General features: G+C 43.8%; 1 protein-coding gene across 1 annotated transcript in view; it reads left to right on the top strand.

Moving 5' to 3' along the window:
- The window catches only part of ANGPT4 (angiopoietin 4), a 95,047-nt gene that overhangs the window by 41,305 nt on the left and 35,223 nt on the right, over positions 1-18,519 (top strand). The window lies entirely within an intron of this gene.

The raw sequence follows: 18,519 nt of genomic DNA, 5'->3' as shown, positions 1-18,519 counted from the left end.
CAATACCAATAGGTCTCAGTTTAATGGCATTGTGCCAGCAGCGTAAACACATTAAAGCCAGACAAGAAACGAAAGGTGGATTGTAGTGAAGGCTCCCTAGATGGGAAGTAATGCCTTGTGCCTCATGCTTTTACGTGCAAGCACTGACGTGAAGGCCAATGATACATTGCATCAGCCAACATCACTAAGTTCGAAATTAATAATTCTCTAGGCTGAGCCAAGACTTGATTGACAAAGTCATGAGCCAATGGGTAAATGGATACATCTAGTATAATAGGGGGACCCAGTGCCCCTCAGAACCTGGGTGTACAAGAATGTGGAGAATGTTGGTTCTGTAGGGTAGAGAATTGATTCTTGGTATACTGAATATTATTCAGTATACCAAGAATCAATTCGGTATCCGACAGAACCAACATTCTCCACATTCATCAATGGGTAAACGGAGCAGATCAGTGGTTGAAAGGGGCAGACCTAAAGTCAACTCTACTTATTTTGTAAGGAGCAGGTCTGCATAACAGATGTGCTGTTGAAGCCCAGACCCAAAATGGTGATTTGTTTTATTAGAATGCCTGGCTGCTAAACCAGAAGGGACACTGCTTCATTTGAGCCGGTGTGGGCCACAGGCAATTATTTTTTTGGACTACCACTTATTTTTCTAGAAGAGAGGGAAAAACAAACAAAGCGCAAAGACTGAGGAAGAGAAAGACAGTAAAAAAGGTCTCAGAGGGAGAAAACAGGCAACTGAGAGTGAAATAGAACAAGCATTGGCATAGCCAATAGGTCTCGCCTTTGGGACCTTATAAGTGTTTAGCCATGCAACAGTTGCGTAACTAAATACTTATAAGGTCCCAAAAGCGAGACCTATTGGCTATGCAAAGCGGCCGTGGGGCCGCGAAAGTGAAAGTGATCGCGATCACGATCAAACATCAAAGCGGCCATGCGGCCGAAAGTGAAAGTAATCGCGGTAAAACGCGGCGCGCACACCCGCGCACATGCACTGTAGCTCTAGGCTGGCCTGGTAGCACTTTTTGGAGCCCTCTCAATAAGGCACGCCAGACCAGCGCATGCGCTGGGTCAAGCGAGACCTAAAAAGGAGCAGAGAGTGTCTGGTACTGTGTTAAAGAGGCATTAGGCAGATTTAGGACTACCAACCTAGGTATTCGGTGCGCCAGATTTAATTGCACCGACCGTGGGTTTCTGAACCGACCTTCGGGCACCAGCACTCTTTCTTTAACATATTAAGCACTGAAAAGAAGCCTCTAGATGAGGTGGGCAAATTAACCAATGGTGAAATTCTAAAATGTTGCATTAGCCTTAGCTGTCTGCTCATGCTATCCACGGCTTCAGGCTGAGCCTATTACTGACATGTGAAGTCTTGTTTCCGTGCCTGGCGCTCGAGGAGAGACATTTCTGATGAGCTTACCCTGCAGCTATAGTTTACATTTCTGAATCTATTTGAAGGTTGTTTGCATTACTTTCCTATGCATTCAGACTCCTGCACCTGTGTGCCGTCCTTCTTTCACTTTCATCACATGAGCCCCATTGAAGTCTGTTGTGTCTTGCTTCAGACTCCTGTATAGGAAAGTCTATAAATGGATGTCTTGCCTCTGCTTGTGCAGCATAAGTGCATTTTAGGGTGCTGGGCGAACCCCTTCTCATCTGTCTCTGTAACAGACAGACTTCAAATTGACATGTTTGTAGATTGTTTTAACAAAAGTCTTTGGGCCAGGTGTACCAACATTGAATTTTGCGAGTCTATAATAGCGAATTTTACCGATTCGCTATTATAGACTGGCAAAATGCAATGTATGTAGGTTCCTGCAAATATCTTGCGGTTCCTACGCATTCCTTAATTGCGACTCGCAAATTGCGAGTTTGCAAATAAGGAATGGCTTCCCATTCATTTCTATGGGCCTAGAGGCCCATAGGAATGAATGGGAATTGCATGCGCAAATTGCGAGTACCCAATAGCTACTCACAAATTGCGCATGCAATTTCAAGGGTGCAAGGGTGCCAAAAGGACACCCTGTTCCACCCCCGAAATATGCATGTGTGCACATGTGGCGTGTTTGTGTGCCACATGGCACTTAGAAACATGCAAAATTGTTCATTTTTCTAAGGATTTGCAATTTACCACCAACTTGAAGTTGGTGGTAAAATGGGATTACTTAAAGCAGGGTCGCAAATTTAAATGTGCTTCCTGCATTGCATTTAGGAAATCGCAAATTGCGATTCTCTGAATGCATTCGCAAAATAGGTAATCGCAAAAATTGTGATTCCTTATTTAGTGATGATACATCCCAAAAGGCTTTTTTCCTGTTCGCAAACAGGCCGATTCTGCGTATTTGCCCGTTTGCGAACGGGAAAATGCTTGTTACATCTGGCCCTCTATTTCCAGCTGTCGGAAATGTCTTTCCAATATTGCCGTGCAGCTCTTGGCCAGTTCATGCAGTGATGTTTCTGTGATACCAGTGCTTGCAGCTCGGAGGGTCTCTTAATCTTCATCTAAAGAACCTCTTTATCCTTACGTCCCAGTGAGCACTGCCTCGAGTGTTTTATAACGTGTGAAATGGAGGAGCATTTGAGGGGGCAGGAAGGACACTTAAGGAGGAGCAGTCATTCTACTCCCACCTCTGCCTAATTTCTTCGTCAAGGCGTCTGGTTCTGGAGTTGGGAAATGAAAATCTGAGCATTGCATGAATTTTTGCCCACCTCCACTTGCGAACTTGCACCTTAAGATATGGTCTGTGTTACTTAACCAACACTGCACATATATGGTGTGCTATCGTATTTAAAACTTTCTTTAGAAAGTAGAATCCGTGGCACACAAGACATTTTCTGGATTTATATCATCAGAGCATGTCTAACTAGTAAACAATCCCCGTTACCATTGGCTAATTATGTGTATCTTTACACTTCAGAGGAAGTGTAAAGACACACTTACAATGGGAGTATCTGTCATCTGTGTAATCTGAGTATCTGTCATTAACAACCCATATTTGCTAACAGCACTTAGGGGAGTATGTCTGCACACCTCAGAGGCAGGGAGCACATCTCTCTACGGATCCATCTCGGGCATCCATGTCTGATGGAGTGTGTTCACACTTCAGGGGCAGGGACGCTTTTAATTAAAACACCATCCTCAGCACAAGAACTTGATGCAGTGTGTTTGCATGACTCAGAGACAAGGAGTGTTAGACCCCATTCGAGGGCCACTGGGAAGGCAGGAGCTAATGGGCCACAACCTTTGTGGTTAGGGATGCTTTCCTCTGTTTTCCTGGAGGTCATCCTACTATGGCTCGGCAAACTGGTACAAGTACACCCATCCCGCACGCGACTCTCACGGTAACGAGAGCGAGCAACCCAAGGCCTCTCAGTGAGATAGTGTGTGTGTGTGTGGGGGGCTGCACAGACTCAGATCTCAACAGTCAAACAACAAATAAAATAACTCACTCACCAGTCAAGTGTTGTCTTGGTGAATAGATAAGTACTTTAATAAAACAGCAAAACAAAATTCCACTCACAAGAATGGGGGTTCAGTTACAGGGTTCTACAATGTACAACTATGGGGTCCTAGCCCGGCTGTAAGTTCCTGCTACCAACTACAGAGATCACCGAGCGATGAATAGATCAAAGGCACGAATCAGCCACAGGTGCAAACTTACAATTAGACTTGGGCGAGCAGCGATTCTACTCGGTAGCCCGCAGGTCGGTTTGTTATATATCTTGAGCAAAAAGAGTTCACACTTTTAATCGTTAGTCTCCCTGACATGTAGGATTATCCATCTGAGTCCAAGGCACAGTCCCTCGGCACAGTCCTTGTGCTAAGTGTTTGCTGAGATGCGGTTGTGCGCCATTCATGGTCCCACATGCACTCAGCGGGTGAGATGACGGGAAGTGGCCACAACTCTTGGAACTTCCTACCAGAAAGAACAGCATGGCTGGCCTCTGCACTAGTCATACGTTTTCAACAGTTGTGGCCTCCAGGACAGTGAGGGTCCTCAGCTATTGCCTTGTTGTCAAGCCTCTTAAGACTTGCAGCATATCAGGGGACGTTGTGCGGTGATGCCAAATAAGTCTGTTCTTGGTACTTCACACAGATCCCACATGAACCACTGGGGAAGGCTGAGTGAACCCTCATAGCTGGGCGTTGATTACATTCCAGGTAACCAGCCCACTCTTCTGGGTGCTCCACTTTGTGGGAACAGGGCTGGGCTTTTCCTTCTGGACAGTGTCTTCTGCAGAGCCAGGCACACCCTTTCCCTCTCTGAGCAGGAAGGCCTCTAGGTGCTAGGCAGACCCATAGATCTGTAGCAAGTTGTGCAGACTTCAGGTGATGTCCTCTTGCCTCTGACTACCTGGCTGTCAGACACCCACCCACCCTGGATAGCAACAGTAGCTCTATGAGTACTCTGCAGCGCACTCCCTTCCTTGGTCAAAAAGAACTTGGAATTGGAACAAAGGTGGATGGTTTGGATCCACCCTTATACTAATTTTCCAGACAGGAGATGTTAATCTGCTGTCAAAAGTCCGGAAACCAATTTGTTGTGGTTCCTTTTCATATTTCATTTTCTGGCTCCAGTGCAGACACAGCCTCTGTGCAACCTGATGGCTCTCGAACCCGTAAGCCACAATGCTAGGTGCAAGCAGGAGTATCCAAAACATGGGGTGTGAAGACTGACACCACATAATCATCAGCCTGGCTGAAATATCACTCGAGGAAAGACCAAGGGACAGGCCCTGCCTAAAAACATTCCTACTTATAATCACAGCAACTTCTGACTCACCACCATCCCACACCATCAACCAAATGGCAGTAGTCAGGAGGGACTAATCAACAATCTCCTCAAGATAGTCTGAGAATTTCTTAGGGTGGCCCTGTCTCCATCCTCCCACACTTCAGTGTCTGGGCTCCGCCCTTCAGCTTGAGGAATGCAGGCATTACACGTCCACTGCCTGGGGAAACTGTACTTCCACTCCCAACTCCTGTCACGTCAATCCGGTGGATCCATATGGATTACACCGGTCCCAGCAACCATACTGTCTTACTTCTAAACGTAACCTACACACATGCATTTGACATGCACAGGGAATGGCAGCGCAAAGTGTCACATATACGCGGAACTATATATGCGTGTCACCACACTCCACCTGAACCAGAAAAGGGGTCTGTTCAGTACCATAATCCACAAAGACTGGTATGCTGCCACCACCACTTTATGGCAACAACTCAAGAAATTGACAGTCGTCCTATGCTATGACGGAGGCCTGGGTTGCTGTGCCCGCTCTGGACCTCACAAACATGGTGGATAAGCCTACGTCTCAGCACGCACACTAGATTAGCGTGTTAGCTTGGCCAAAAACCAGTTTCACATACAGACAGGTCACTCTGTGCAGGGGTATAAACCAGTTTACTATGCAGGGGACATAAAAAGGGAGCATCTCTCATTAAGAAACCACCCGCAACATTAGAACCTACCTAATTCAGTGCACTTCTGACAGAGGGAGCATTTGTCTTTAGGAAACAATCTCAGTCATCAGAGCCTAATGCAGTGCTCGTTAGGAAACTGTCTCAAAGGTATGTGTTTTTTCCTACTGACACATTATATAGCTGTAGACCGCGCAACATATCGCCCAATCTGTCTTGTGAGTTCTTGTTGCATGAGGCACACATTTCTAGTTTCATGCCTTTGATGTGTGTATATATATATTTATGACCAAGACCACGGACGTGGTCGAAACGCGTCGTCTTTTCTGCCAGGAATAAATCATACCTGCTGAATCAGCTTGTGGGCTCCCCTGGAATTCTTTTTCATTGGATTTCTTCATGTGAATGAATATATATATATATAACTTTAAACGTTTGTACTGTACCATGATCTTTTTTTCATGCATTGCGACCATTAAAGCTGATGAAAATCAGATTTCAACCAAATTGTAACCCTGCTATACCCTGTTTATGTTTTGGTAGTCTGACTTTTTTGGTATGCAAGTGAAAACTTTTGATATTAGGGCAGCGGAATCCATGCCACATGCAAAGAGGATGCTTTACATTTTTTGCCTACATTCAAAGAGTGCATTGTGCTGCATTGACTAGTGCTGCAATGTCCATGTGATTGCAAGATTCCTACTCTTAAGTAGCCATGGTGAAATTGTGACTCTCTTAAAATTAGGCAATAGTAGCAGTCACCTAAAAAAATGCAATATCCTTGCAAACACAGTGTCAAAAAATTGGTTAACGTTTCATTGCTTGTATAAAAAGTGGGAGGCTGCTAAAATCATGCTATTACTGTTTGTTTGAGGAAGTATTTAGCATTTTACAGCTTTGTGTCATTATCAACAACTCGTAAAACCTCTGGAAGATATTGAGTCACAATTTAGAAATAAAACAATTCTAGTAGGGATTTTGTTAGAAAGAAAAACTATTTTTTCAAAACAAGTTCAATTTATTGCATTTTGGAAAAATAAGTTGAAAGCTCTACATAAAATAACTGGAAAAGGACTGCGAAGAAAAATACATAAAACCTGTGAAACTCTTTATCAATTATTCTGTAAATCTCAGAGTCGTTGTTAATCTGTAGCTCCAAGATTTTCGTTGCTGCGGGGGGTGGGGTGGTAGTGGGGGGGCTGGGTGTGTGTGTGTTTTTAAAAATGTTTTTTATCCCTTTCTGTAATCCAATCCAGTGGTGGACGTAATCCTCTGTAATTTGGTTAAGGGTTAAAAAATTGGAGTGATCTTCTATAGTTTAACAAGAGCTATTTCAGAATATCCTCCTTACGTCTAATGCAGAGTAAATCAATCAAAGTAAATCCCTTCTGTAAAACAGTAGGGTGCAGAGTAACTGGCGTAATACTTACATAATTTAATGCAGTATAAGGAAATGAGCAGAATCACCTGCTGCAATTTAATGCTGGGGAAAACAAAAGAATATTGTTTGTACATCAGTAACATGTGCAGTGCTTAGAGTATTAGTCTATTGTGCCGTAATGCAGGGTAAAATATCCAGAGTAGTGATCTGCAGTCTAGTACAGCGTAAAACAATCAGAGTAATCACCTTCTATAAAATATTGCAGTGTATAGTAAATTGAGTACTCTTTTAATCCAATTCAGGGCAAATTAGTCCATAATATTCTTCTGTACACTGATGCTGTAAATAGTTATGAATTTTCACTAATCAAATACAGAGGAAAGTTCCTCCGTAACTTAATATACGATAAAGTAATCAGAGAAATATCTTTTTATGTAATGCAGGGTGCAGTATCCTGAAATATCTTCTTATGTTATCTAATACAGGTTAAAGCAATCAAAGAAATCCATGGTAATCCAGTGTAGGGCAACGTAATAGGAATAATCCCTTTCTGAAATCTAATGCAGAGTAATGAAAAGTATGTAACTTCAATATGTAATCCGGTAAAGGGGCTAGTAACACCCTTCTTCAATCTAATACTGGTTAGAGCAACCCAAGCAAAGGCTTCTGTGATGTAATGAAGAGCAGAGTAATCAGACAATCTCTTATTATATAACACAGCATGAAATAGTCAGGTCATTATCTTCTGTTATCTGATGATGAAGGAATAAGTATTATCTACTTCTCTAGTCTGGGAGAGAATATATACATTTGAGTAATTTTCAGCCAAATGCATGGTAATGTAAGCAGCGCATTCTTATTCTGTAATCTAAATGATACAATGTCATCTCTTTAACCTAATGCAAATTACATCACAAGCTCTGGCGCTTTATACAACCTATTACAGGAAAATGCATGGTAAAGCAATCAAACTAAACTCCTTCAGTTGTCTATCCTAGGGTGAGGTAAGCAAAGGAATCTCTGACATTTAGATTATGGGTAAATTAATGAGAATAATCTGCTTCTGCGACCAATGCAGGGAGAAAGAGCCTAAGTATTCTCAAGTAATCATCAATATTGTCATACTGAGTAAAATCAGTGGAGTCTTGTTTATAAAATAATGTGACAAAATCACTGTAGTGTGTCTCTGTAATCAAACATAAATTAAAGTAAACACATTCTTTAGCATTCTAATGCAGGGTAATGTAATCAGAATAATCCGCTGCGTGCTGAGATGCGGGATCAAATAATCCGAAAAATCTCCCTCTGTAATGTGATACACATTAAAGCAGTCCCACTAATCTTCTGTAATCCAGTTAAGGGTAAAATCAGCAGCTTAATCTCCTCCTGCAATCAAACACAGCATGATGAAGCAGGGTCCTCTTTAATCTAGTGTGGGATAAAAGAACTATAGTGTCCGCGTTCTGTGACAGAACGTAGAGTAAACTACACATTAACTACACGGTAAAGCAATGTAATTAATCTCCTGTAGTCTAGTGAAGGTGAATTAATTGATGATAAATTCATGGTAAATTCTTAGAAATGTGTTGCGATAATGAACAAGCATTGGCAAAGCCAAAAGGTGCAATGTTTGCACTTGAGCACTGACAAAAGCAATAAAAGAAATACTTGCAGCTGTGCAATAATTAAAAAAATGATTTTTGGTGTTACAAGAATGGATGGGATAAAAAAAATGAAAGGTGTGATTACGGAGTGTATTTTTCAGATATAAATTAGTCAGTCATGTCTTCCAAAGTACGTGAAAGGATACAACCAAGCACCCAGAAAAAAGTAGGTGAGACTGAAATACTCCTGGGAGCTGATCCAATATGTGATTGATAATTTCTCAAGCCAGCGGATGAAAGTTCCTGAGCCAAAGAAGCCAGTGGCTGAAGAAGACTTAACCAAAGCATCCTAGAGTAGGTATAGAATCGAATTAATCCAATGCACAAAGATTAATCTATAAGGCCAATTCAAGAACTGCATTTTGTATTAAGTAAAGTAGCACTACTACTACTCATGTACTACAAAATGCTAATCATAAAACTATGTGTGGTCGCCTACTCATTTCCTATCTTTTCTATGTGGAGACGTCCACCGAAGTGGTGGAAATGTCCACACACGTAAACCGACGACGGAGATGTAAATGGGGGGGGGGGGGCAAGCCAGAGTGGCTGGAAAATGGGAATTATTTACCACTAAATGGAATGGATTTAAGGAGGGGTTAAAGGAAGGGACATGCAAAAATAAACATCCACCCACAAAAGAGTAAGACTACTGGTATTCACAAACTACACTTCTAAACTTACTACAGCCCAAACGGTTTCAAAACAATTGTAAAGGTACTCCAGCCAGTATTGGAGTAAGTCTTGCACCACACATGGGCACTCCTAGGTAATGCATAAAAAACAATGGAGGAATTGAGGTCCAATTCACAAAAGTAAACGTACACTTTTGTGTAAATGTACATTTTTTTCCTATTCACAGAGGCATTTTAGGAGCAGTATCTTTACGACGGAAAAGTCTCTGCACATAAAAAGACAGGGAGGTCTGCCCTATCTTTCCATGTGCTGAGTCTCCACCAGGAGTGCAGAGACTCCATAGTCGTAAAGTTACCACTCGTAAAATACCTCTGTGAATAGGAAAAAAATAAATGTGAACTGTGAATCGGGCACATAGTCCTTTATTTAAAACCCTTTGGCAATAATATTTAATAATTAAAATATTTGATCATTTTAAAAATTAATAATTAACTTTTTTTTTAAAGAATAATTAAACTTTAAACGTATATAACAAATGTTAAATTATTTTAAATTAATACAAAAACACAACTTTTAATTACATTTACTAATTGTTAATAAAACAGCAAAATACTTGTGTGGATGTTTCATTTTGATGTTGAGTAAAAATAATATTTATAAGTGAAAGTATTTTATTTATTTAATTATGTATTTAATTGTGTCATACATATTTAATATGAGGTAATGTGATCTAAAACATAATTCTTTTAATTAATTTACATATTTATTTTACATTAAAATATATATATTTGTCCTATACTTTACCATAGGAAGATTTCCACAAGAGCTGAGGAGATCTTCTACATGTGAAAAGTTACTAGTAGTAACTTTGCATTTTTTAATTGAGTCTTTGGTATCTTCACCACCTGAACTGAGGGGGTAGGAAATGTAGGTGAACACTTAGGTGGAAATATACATTTGGAAATGGAGAATAGAGAAAAAGTGTAGACTTACACTTAAGTGCAGGTGTAGGTTCACAGATGAGTAAATCTACACATGTAAATGTACCTATCTATTGATTTCGTCGCCCATGTAAGTTTATGCCTATACCTAGTTGTAAGTCTCCACCTAAATTCACATCTGAATCTCTGGCCAGAGATTTACGCCTGGTTGTAAACATACTTATTCCTATTCCATTAAATAAGGGAATGGGGAGGCATACAATTCAAAATATAACTAAAGTTACTCTTAGTAACTTTACATGCGCATATTCGGCGTAAATCTGCCTAGTATAGTTCTGTATACTGTTTGTAGACATTGAAAAGAACAGGGAAACAGATATCACTTGACAGTCTTACCAAGTCAAATCACATAAATACAACCCATGTCTTGGGCTCTGCTCTCTTTCAGATGTGCTGCGAAATGTCAATCAGCCATGATCCATATACATTTTTGCTGTATGTTGTGGGTGTGTGCGAGTGAGTGTTTTGGGACATGCAGTGTGTTATGATGTGACTTTTAGTGTGAGCACAGTAGCGTTAGAGATGATTAGAGTTGTGTTTTTTTCAAATTCTTTAGCAATTTACATATTTGTGATTTTCTAAGTGTGTGTCTCTGGTGCATTTCTACAATATGCTTTTTATACGTGTCTGCAATGCTTAAAATTATTTGACCATGTTTTAAAAAATGTTATTTATTCATTTTATTATGTTTTTACAATGCGATTTGTGTAGGTGTCTGCAATGTCTAAAGTTATGTTTTTTAAATGAATGTTTTTACTTTATTTTCTTATATATTTTAATGTTTTTACAAAGTGGTTTGTGTATGTGTTTTGACAATATGAATTGTAGGTGATGCCTGGAGTGTCTAAAATTTTATGACCATTGTGTCCCTCCTTGAGGCCTACCTCGACAGAGCAGCTGTTTCCAGACAATATGTGGGTATCACTTGATAAGGGCTTTGTCTCCACCAATATGTTAGAAGCTAGGAGTAAATGTTTTGATTTGGCAGAAGTTGTGTGCTTCCACAAAAAAACTGCTTGCTGTCCAGCAGCTCTGATCCTTTTGTTTATTTATTCAGCTACCTAAGCTTGAACTTTCAGGGGCGCATAGACATGCCACTGTAATGCTATTAAAGACTCATCCTCTCATCCTGGGCCTTCCCAGATGAACTCATATCACACCCCACCTGAGAAAACTCCACTGGCTCCCCTCATTGAAAAGATGCCAATTCAAGCTGCTGACCCTCGCACACGAGACTCTACACAACCAAGGACCCGCATACATTAACCACCGCCTGAAATTCCACCATCCGTCGAGAAGACTATGCTCCGTCTCCCTTTCACTTGCCCATACTCCCACCATCTACCGAAGTGGAAGTGGAGGACGTTCCTTCTCCTACATTGCAGCAAAGACCTGCAACAACCTCCTCAAACACCTCCGGATCTCACTTCCGGAATTCCGAAGGGTCCTTGGGACCTGGCTGTTCGAATAAGGCTCGGGGACCTGCCAGTGGCGTAACGAAAGTTGAAGGGGCCCCCTGCAAGGTACACGGAGGGGCCACGCTCCAGATTTAATCCGGAGCGCTCTGGCGTGAGTGCAGTGCTGAGGGGGCCCCCTGCAGCTCGGGCCCCCCCCCGCACTGCGAGGGATACGGGTGCCTGTGTTACGCCCCTGGGACCTGCAAGCACTTGTATACCCTATTGGGTGGTTAGCTGCGGTTTACAAATCCTGATTGATTGAAAATGTCTTCGTTAACTAGGTAATTTATGTCGTTTTTCTCTGGCAGCAGCACAAATGAGAGTAGGGCAGAGTTAGCCTACATGGATTTATAGGTCTGGCTTGACAACTGTCACCTGGCCTTTTAACCTACACCAATATTATTCTACAGTTCATGGTTTCCACACAAATACATATCCATTCCCATGCTGGTTACTTGCAGTGCCTCACATTACTATGAAAGGGTTTATTAACAAAAGAAAAATTATTGTAGTCTGTAAATCACAGAGTTGACCAGCCAGACTTTCTGGTACCATGGATGTGAAAGGAGCAAGTTGCGCGAGCCATGACAAAGCATTTATTTATACACTAGTTCTTAGAAGTTTTGAATAGGGTCATTCAAATAATTCTTTAAAAATATATTCACGCAGGTGTCTAGGTTGAGAGATTGAAAAAAAGTGAAACCCTTGAAGTAGTAACAATGAAATGCAAATATTTTGGCTGAGTAACCTAATCTTGGTTTTTGTTATGCCTCAGGAGCCAAGATGTGGGGAGAGCTCATTGTAACAGACGGGAACTTCCTGTGATAATTGTTAGCCTGAGCAACAACAACAAAAATGTCTGTAACAAGTTATAGTTTGACTAATGCAATTTTTATGTATTACTCCTTGGATATAGTTTTGGTGAACCCTTAATAAACAAGCATTTGCAATGCAATAGGTCTCGCAGTTATACGAGTTTGAGCTATTGGTATTATAAATGACAGTGCCTTTTATTTATGTTTTTAAAAAAACAAACTTATAAAAAGCATTGTCATTTACAATGCCAATAGCTCAAACTCCTATAACTGCGAGACCTATTGCATTGCAAATGCTTGTTACGTTTTCCAATGAAAAGGAATTTCGGGGAGCATCCGGAATACCATCATGGTTTAGAAAAATCTACATCAACGAATGGCAAATATTATTTGGCTAATTCTGTAAGTGCCACGTGATGTGTTTACAAGCTACAGAGAAAGGCAACATTTAAAGTGAGCGTTGAGTGCCGCATGATGGCGCATAAATGTACAGATGTGCACATTCTCATTTTCCTGCACATACTTGTCACGTGGTTGCACGGCGGGGTACATGTGGCCGGTGCTGTGCTTTACTCAACATTGTGATGCACGTTTTCACCTGCGTTTTTTACTCAGGACGGTTTGCGTACTTTGCACAGGTTGTAGGTGGGTTTATCGCTCACTTTACCCAATGCAGCACGAGTGCTCACTCTATGCACGTGATCAGTGCTGGAAATGTAAATACAGAAGCATCGTTATTCCAAAGTACCAAGAAATGCTGGTACTTTCCCAAAGAATCGAACCCTTGCTGAGAAGTGGCGGCACGCCACTTTAAATGCCAATAGTGGGAGTACTTAGTGTTTTTTTCCATTTAAAGCGCTGCATGTGCTCGCCCAGTTACCTTTGGCGAATGCGCGTACCACTATCGTTTACTCAGCAGAAGCCCACGTGGAACATTAGCCACACACTTATGATTGCAAGTGCAATGCGCTGTATTAAATGCCGTGCATTAGATGTCGGTTGTAGTGTATTTGTGTAGCGCTTACCCACCCATGAACACTCAAAGCGCTTGCAATACTCGATTTTCTAGCACAGTGTTTTCGTGTCTATTAGGTGCACCCGCAACACACAAAGAACAGCACCCCTTGCCTCGGTTACTGCTTCCTATAAAACACTTGGGGTGCTTTTAGTTAACCCGCTTCGTCAAAGCATTAACCGAAAATAAGCAAGAAAGTGAAGGATCTGTGCAACTCCTATGACTGGCTGTTTTCGCGAGACGCCTCTATATTCCGGCTCAATGCATGAAGTATCAGACTGCTGCTTTCACGTGTAATCTGAGCAACAGTTTGCAGGCACAGGGGAGAGAGCTCTGAGCCCTGGATTGGTTTCCCGGGCAACCAGTGGCGTGGGCGGGGTTTGGATGCTGTCCAGTCAGGCTCTGAGCAGGCAGCCAATGGTCGCTCGTGTTGTTCTTAATCGGATGTCTGTGTTTATTCATAGATTCGGAGCTTGCCTCGGGGCCCCGGGAAGCCATAGAGCTTCATTCACAACAAGCGCGCACTGAAGTTGACGAGGAGGGAGTGGGAGGGGGGAGTGGGGGCGGGCACAGTGGTGCGGCCGCTGTTGTAAAAGGCAGGGAGAGGGTGAGATTGAGAAAGGGAAAGATAGGGATCAAAGGAAACAATAACAAGCAGGAAGGGGGTGGCAAATGGTGTGCACTTTGATGTCCTCAGTGGCCGCGCGGCTCACTGAGGACATCAAAGGGGCTGCGAAAGTGAAAGCAAACGAGTGCTTTCAGGCCTCCAAATGGTGCGCGCGCCCGGACGGCGCACATGCACTGTATTTGGAGGCCTGAAAAGCCACTGTTTGCACTTCCAAAACTCGCTTACTATAAGTCTCGCCAGAGCAGCGCTAAAGCGCTGGCTCAGGCGAGACCTAAAAAGCATTCAAAAATCGCTGCCCCTGCACGTGCTTTCAAACGCACGAGCAGTCATCTTGAAATGGTTTTAGTAATTACGTTCTATAGAAACCATTGAAAGATGGCTGACCATCTCTGTCTTTACTTGTGTATCCTCACAAATAGGCAGCTATGTTTCAATGTTTTTAAAACCCATTCCAAGATGGGTGAAGCTGGCATTGCCCACGCAGGATGGGACATACTCCCAAGTGGCAGTGAGCAACTGGTAGCAGTGTTTAGGGAGCTGAACACTCGCGATTTTTTTTTTAAAGGCTATATATATGTGTGTGTGTGTGTGTGTGTGTATATATATGTGTGTTATTTTAAATGCCACACCATCCCTGGAAAAGTAGGCAACTATTTTATTGTGTGTGCAAATATTGTGCTTGGTCTGAATGCAATCTCTGATACAGAAGGGAACTCTTGCACCTTGTTGTGCGCTGTGGTGAGTGGAAGAAAAGTGGGAATGAGACTACCACACTATTAGGGCTTACTGGAATCCCTTTATAGAAGTATGGATAAGTAGGTATATTAAAAAGGGTTTTTTAATCAAATGTATTTGCTATTGCTAGACCTAAAAAAAAAAAAACCTTTGCACCAATTTGCCAATACGAAGCCCATTGAATTTGCCAATATTCCTTACCTCTGGTGATGCTAGTAAAGAGATAGGTACCAAAGCTTTTAATTCCTATGTTGCTAACAGCCAGAGCTGCCGACTTTGGAGCTGGGGAACTAGGTTCGACCCTCGTATCGGCTCAACATTTTGTGATTCTGGGCAAATCACTTAATCTCCCTGTGCCTATCAAAAATTAATGTGTCCTTGTGTAATTTAACTGGTGCTTATGTAAAGCGCTCTGATACCGTCGAGTTGAGTTCGCGCTATATTAAACTGGAAAAAAAAATAACTGCAATCCGGCTTGTCAACCATTCAGGGCGAGCTCTTCCACAGACACCAGTACTTGTTCCTTTCACAGCTACTGAGACTTGCTCATGCTGCTTACCAGTGTCTCATCCTCGTGCTGCCCACAAATGCCAGCGTCTTACGCTGCCCACAAGTGCCAGCGTCTTACGCTTCACACAGTGCCCTCCCTGCACACTCATCCAGTGCACGCTGTGCAGTTCTTCCATACGGCCCTCCTGTACTGGCTTCTCACGCTGCTCACCACAGAAAGTTGGCTTCACTGCCCACTAGCGGCAGCTTCTTGCACTGCCCTCCCAGAGGCCGTTTCTTGTTGGGGCCCGCAGCCCCATCATTGTTCACTTTGACTGCCCATCAGGGCCAGCCCGTTAGTGTCAGTTTCTCACACTGCAGAGTGTTTTTCACATTATAAATGTGTGTCGCCACCTAACAATGGCCATTGGTTCAAGCTTTGCACAATGTTCACTAGCCCCTGTTTCTCACGCTGCTCATTAAGCTTTTCACACTGACCACTGACGCAAACATCTCATACTGCAGGCAGTGCCAGCTTTTCACATAGTGCTCTAGTAACAGCTTCTGACACTGCCCCCAAGGTCACCTGCTCACGGTATTTCACAGTCAGCTTCTTAAATGTTAAACCAGTTTCACCTTCTTACACTGCCCCCAATATCACATTGTCGCACTACTCCCCAGGGCCAGCTCCTCAAACATCTCACCAGTGCCACATTCTGGCGTAGGCACACGTCTCCTAAATCACCCCAGGGCAATTGTAAGCTCGTGCCTGCTGATGAGCTCATGGAGTTCTTCTGCTTGAGTTTCACTCGAGCGGCAGCTTCCGGTGAGGTGACTGGAGCCCTGGGCTAGAGAGGTTTAAAATGTGCATGCCTGGCTGACCGTCGCAAGACGGCTGGCCAAAGAGACATGCACACTTGAAACTTGAAGTGCCCTGCTCGTCACTGCTTTCAGCTGCTGCCTGACTGGCAGCAGCAGAAAGCCCCGCCCCCATCACGACACTCAGCTAGGGACTGGGTTTTGAAAAATAAAATGGTAACAAATTAACTTTATTACTATTTTCTTTTTCCATTTCTGGGGGCAATTTAGTTAGTGGGGCGACACTCCTCCGCCTTAACAGAGGAGCCATGCATGAAGCTGCTGTCGAGTAGAAAATCTACTCGGGCAGCAGAAAGAAGCTGCAACCTCTGGCATGCAGCGTGGTGCCTTTTGTGTTGATTTTACAGCACGGGACGAGCTCCCAGGGCTAACAAGCATTTACAATGCAATGGTCTCGGCATTGGTAAAGTTAGAGCTATTGGCATTGCTCATGACATTATTTTTGTTTATGTTTTTTGTTTTTAAAACATTTAAAGAAACGGCATTGTCATGAGCAATGCCAATAGCTCTAACTTTAACAATGCCGAGACCGTTGCATTGTAAATGCTTGTTACTATGACCTGCTGGCTAGCTGTTTTTACGAGTCGAAATGATGCAGAGCTGAAGGAGTTCTCTCATTCCTCTCGGACTGGGCAAGCAAGTGGGGAGTTGAGAGCAGCGGCTAATGCTTCCGTCATCCCCCTGCAAGGCGGGGAATGGACATTGTTAGACCTTAAGACATCCTGAAGGCACTGATTGGCACAATCACCAGAGCGTCATTACCCAAAGAGAGGAGGGCCCTGAAGCACAGTTGGCTGCCTGGACTACCCAGAAGGGGAAGGAAGGGGAAAGGAGAAACAGAAATGGGAAAAGGGGAAAAGAAAGGTAATTTAGAAAGGAAGGGAGAGAGAGTCAAAGAGAAAGCTATTTCTGGGCCAAGAAAGGAGGACACATTTTCACAGACTATGGTTTTTACGAGTATGGGTGCTGGACATCAGTGTCAATTACACCGAGTGCAGGAAGGAATCAAAGCGACACTGATGCAAAAGAACCCATGCCGTCATCTACTGTGAAACTTAGGGAAAATCTCATAAAAGACACTCGTTATAATGTAGTAAGAAAACGTGCAAGAGAGCTGAAGTGCTAAGGTCGAAATTCTACACTCACCCACACTTGCATTCCTTCTTTCAGGCCCACAGTTCACTGGCAGCATCTTCAGTGCACTATTCTCCAGCGTTTTGGGGCTTATGGTAGACAGTCTACAACCTCCAGGTCCACCCCCCGCCTGCAGTACATCCAGCCACCAGCCTTTGAGGTGGGAGTCCTGCCAACAATAATCCCATCAGCGCGAGTTCACCGATATATTCCACAATAAGGCCTACACTTCTGTCTCTTCCTGTTTCTGCCCCTCTCTGACGCCTGTCGGCTACCTTTAATCACTTTCCACCCCGTTTGCCCTCACTGTCCTCGCCGCCTGCCCTTTACCTCTGCCCTGTTTCTGCCCTTGCTCCTCGTGCCCTGCCCCCGAGTGCCCGGACCTGCAGCTCAGCAGCAGCGCTCTCTCCACAGCCCAATGAAGCCTATCCTCTGCCCAGGGCTGTCCCAGACACCAAGGTCCGGGGGCGTGTGTGTGAATGGGCGCGCACTTAGGGGCCTTTCACAAACAAAAGTGACACTCGGGAGGGAGAGCGCGGCGGAGTGGGCGGGGGTTAGGGAAGGCCAAAGTGAGAGCAGAGTCACCAGCAGCCCAGGTGCCCCCCATATCTCCGCAGAGATCACGCTGCCCCCACCCCAACCCTTCCGAGGAAAACACACACATACACTATGCACCGGGTCTGACCCGCAAGGGGCTGCTTTCCAACCCCCCAGAGCAGGGACCACCAGGGGGCCTGCCTGGGAAAACAAGCACGCCAAATGGGAGGACGTCTGAGAAAACGGGCTGTAGTGGGGGAGAGGGGCTCCTACAAATCAAAACGGGATGGGGGCCGCCTGCAAATTAAACGTCTGCGGCCAGAATGTCAATTCAAAAACACGTCACTACAACAATACCACGTCCAGTAACTGACGTCACTGTGACATCATACAACCCATGACGCCCCTCACCTGATGAAGTACGCTGATGCCATCGACGTTGGTGCTGTTGAGTAGGTCGCTCCCGCCTTTGCCCTGTAGCATGGCCTCGGCTTCTTCCAGGTCGCCTCCTGCGCAAGCTGCCAAAAATTCGCCGGCTCCATCGAAGCGAACTGCCCGGCCATCCAAGTTATCGTTCGCCTTTCAGCAGGCACGGGATCACGCATTAAAGCCGCCGCGAGCGTCTGCTCGAAACAACCGCAAGTGTCCATGGGAACTGCAGTTTGAACCCTGTACGAAGAGATGGCCTTGCCAATCACACAATCGACAATCGTAAACCAC

The sequence above is a fragment of the Triturus cristatus genome, chromosome 7 (genome assembly GCF_964204655.1).
Source record: "Triturus cristatus chromosome 7, aTriCri1.1, whole genome shotgun sequence".
NCBI lineage: Eukaryota > Metazoa > Chordata > Amphibia > Caudata > Salamandridae > Triturus > Triturus cristatus.
The sequence above is the reverse complement of the archived record's forward strand: the minus strand, read 5'-3'. Positions and strand labels throughout refer to the sequence as shown.